Source organism: Terrapene carolina, unplaced genomic scaffold (genome assembly GCF_002925995.2).
Source record: "Terrapene carolina triunguis isolate 2854851 unplaced genomic scaffold, T_m_triunguis-2.0 Scaffold113, whole genome shotgun sequence".
Lineage (NCBI taxonomy): Eukaryota > Metazoa > Chordata > Testudines > Emydidae > Terrapene > Terrapene triunguis.
In genome coordinates, this window is record NW_020664464.1 from 14035065 (window position 1) to 14038762 (window position 3698).

Sequence of the window (3698 nt, forward strand, 5' to 3'; positions counted from 1 at the left end):
CCCAGGCTTGCGGTGCCAAAAAGCTGATTGGCGCCGCAAGCCTGGGAGGTGGGAGAAGTGGAGCAGCAACGGCATGCTCGGGGAGGGGGCGTAGCAGAGGTGAGCTGGGGTGGGGAGCCCTGCGGCAGCTCCCACCCCCACCCTGAGGCACCCCCGCGGTAGCTCCCCACCCCTCTGGCCCGGGGAGCCGTGCGGCAGCTCCCCACCCCAGTTCACCTCTGCTCCGCCTCCTCCCCAAGCACGCCACCCCCGCTCTAATTCTCCTCCCCTCCCAGGCTTGCGGTGCCAAACATAGGGTGACCAGATGTCCCGATTTTATAGGGACAGTCCTGATTTTTGGATCTTTTTCTTATATAGGCTCCTATTACCCCCCACCCCCATCCCGATTTTTCATACTTGCTGTCTGGTCACCCTAGCCAAACAGCTGATTGGCGCTGCAAGCCTGGGAGGCGGGAGAAGTGGAGCGGCGACCGCTCGGGGAGGGGGCGTAGGAACGCTGTAAAAAAAAAAAAATTTGGGGGCACCGCTTTTTGGCACCCCCAAATCTTGGCGCCCTAGGCAACCGCCTAGTTTGCCTAAATGGTAGCACTGGCCCTGACTGTCAGTGTGCTTCTTCCTTTGACGCCATAAGCCATCTTAACAAAACTTAGGTTCTAAATTCATATGGCTAATTGACCAAGAGAACAGAGGTTTTTGTTCCTAACTTCACCCTCTTTGGCAAACAACAGAGAGCAGGAGGCAGAGATAGCTCAACACAACTGGATCAAAGTCCTTTACTTGTTCAGGTAAAACTCAAGATTTGAAGGCAGCACAAGTTTCCAGGTTCTCAATAGCCATGTCCATGCTGGGCACACTGACAAAACAAAAGTCCCACCAGTTCTAATAGCAGTTCAGCTGAACTATTCTTAGAACTGGTGGTAATCCTCATGTCAGTTTCCCCAATGTAGGCAAAGCAAATATGTTTTTTGTAAGAAAAGTCCTGCTAGAAAGGGATCTCAAACCCCATTTTCCTATTTGTAGTGTTCAGGCAGAGACTTTCACTTAGCACCATCTATTCTTGCTTCTAGATTATTAAACTAGATTAATCAAAGCTGCTAGTGTGTCAGATACACTATCCAACAAGTTCTTGCAGCCTGTCTATCACAAGTAACAGACACCTGTCACCACAGAACCTGAGCAACATCTTAGGAGTCTCAAGACCAAAATTAATTTGTATCATGCTCATGTAGTAGGATATGATGACCCCTATGCTCCTTTAAAGTTACCTTCTGTTTATTCCACATGAAACCCAGCTGAGCATATATTTGATGTTCTCATCAAAAGCACCTGAGACAGGGTTTCAAATGCAATATTTTCTAAGATGCCTAAAAGATACATTTACCTTAATGATGTACTCTGAGAAAATATATGTGGCACAGCACTGCTCTCTCTGTGTATTCTATGCTATCCAAGACTCAGTAACTGAGTAATTCACAATCATTTTGCCCTGTGTGCTTTAAAGTAATTGATTTTCTCCACACACACACACACACAAATATTTATGTTGGTTGAAGACATTAACACAAATGAAACTAAACAAGTACTTAGCTAATGTTTTGCTCCTAAAATAGCATTTAACAGATGAACTAATCCAACCCAGTGTATCATTATTTACTTGTCACCAACGTACTTGATGTTTTGCAGACAAGGTCTCTACTTCAAAGAGCCTATGTTATGCACTACCAAACTTTATAGTATGCATGTATATATTGCTCCTAAGTTATAAGGGAATTCCAATAGAATTACATCGGATCACTGCATGACCACCTGAAGAGTACAGCCTGATAAATCCATTTAAAACCACAGCTGAAGGAAATAATGATAATTTGTCACATATCATAAAGCATTAGCTATAACATTTTACAGATTTCAGGCTGATGACTTTTTCCTAACTGACCTTATGGATCTGTTAACTAGTACCTGGTGAGGAATGCTGCTTTTCGACACACTCTGTCTATTTCCGGTCAAGTGTTTCGGGCTTGAGGTATAGCTGTGCACCCAGTCCCACTCGCAAGGGGATGGCAGGGTAGTATTCTGTTTCCTGAAAAATAAAATTGCATTTAAGTCAAGCATAATCACAATGAATGTGTCAAGCTGTCCTGCACTGGCTCAAGGCATGAGCACCAACAGCAGGGCAGACTGTTAAGAATCCCAAATAGTTGTGAGCTCTATCAGAGGCGTAGCGAGCACCCTCCATACCCTCCGACCGGAGGGGGCCCCGCAAGGAAGGGGGCCCCTAAAAGTGGCAAAATAAATACCGCATTCCAGTTTCTGCATTGTAAGGGGCCCCGCCCGGAAATATGTTCGGAGGTGGCCATGTTCTTTGTTGCTATGGCCCTGAGCTCTATACTTAGATTTCACCAACCAATTATCAAGTATAAACTCCTCAGGCACTATAACAGCCTTAACATGGAGTCACAGACAGTCCCCTTGGGTACACCAACCCGTCTTGCCACCCAGGTGAGCCTACCTTTGTGATAGATGGTCCCTTACACCAAGTATCACAGCAATATTCTGGTTACTTCAGTCCCAAAGAACCAGTAATTTACCCCATGCCAACTGCACTTTAGATCTCACACCAAAAGATAACACTTGTAGCCAATCCTATAATAAACTATCTAAAGATTTATTATATACGAAAAGGAAATGACAGTTATTTACAAGGTTAAAGCAGGTAAACATAGATAACTACAAGTTAGCTCCAATCTTAAAATTGAAAAAGTAATAGAAACTTCAATAATAAGCAAGCTCTATAGGTCCTTTAGGTCTAACCCTGTCTAAGCACTGGAGATCTTTTGCTTACGCCCTCCAGGGTCCAAGCCACATAAAGATATGGTTCCTTATTAGGAGTTTTTATTCCCTTTCCCCCTTCTGCTTTGAGCTGCAGACTCAGCTGACGGGAGGAAATCTCTTACATCACTCATCTTAATGGAGGTGTTGGGGGGGAAAGAGTAAACAACAAAGTCTTTAGTCCTCGAACATTCCACACTAGTCCATCTAGTATCAGGGAGCCTTCCTTGATGGGCAGGACATAAAACCTTCTGTTGGAGACCAGCGTTTCACACTGGTCTGGTGATTTACACAATTACAGAGGCTTACAATAGAAATGCTCAAATGTTACCTTACAATATGGATACCGATATTATAAGTGAGATTAATGCAGGCAGCAACTCACAAGCATTCCATAACGTCTAAACACTAAGCACACCCTTATAATTCTAATGCCTATTTTAACAATATTAACACACAGGTGAGCCAGACTGGTTCCAGCTATGTATTTGTCAGTGTTCAGTGGAGACAAAGGGACCTTGGAATGAGCTGGCACCTAGCCTGTCAGCATCACAGAAGGGTGATCATGAAGCCTGGAATAGTGACGTTCATAAGAAAAGGGAATTAAAGCAATTTCTTCTAAGTTAGCTTGGCTGCTTGAACTGTCCCTGGCAGTAAAGCGGAAATGTTGCCTGCCAAAGGGGATCTTCACAGGGCCGGCTCTAGGCACCAGCAAAACAAGCTGGTGCTTGGGGCGGCATTTTTAGGGGCGGCATGGCCGGCGCCAGAATGCCGCCCCTAAAAATGTGCCTCCGCTGCTGGGCTGCTCGCGCGCCGCTACTCGCCCTCCCTCCCAGGCTCTCAAGCCTGGGAGGGAGGAGGAGCAGCGG

The 3698-nt window shown here is 45.6% G+C and overlaps 1 protein-coding gene across 4 annotated transcripts in view; it reads right to left on the bottom strand.

The window, feature by feature from the left end:
• Positions 1-3698, bottom strand: part of TJP2 (tight junction protein 2) — a 91035-nt gene that overhangs the window by 67972 nt on the left and 19365 nt on the right. For 2 of the 4 annotated variants that reach the window (XM_026652381.1, XM_026652380.1), the window contains exon 2: positions 1960-2080. The gene's annotated coding sequence lies outside the window, so the exon portion shown is untranslated. Of the gene's footprint in view, positions 1-1936; positions 2081-3698 lie in introns of those variants that run through there. The other 2 variants (XM_026652377.2, XM_026652378.2) reach the window with 1 other exon arrangement.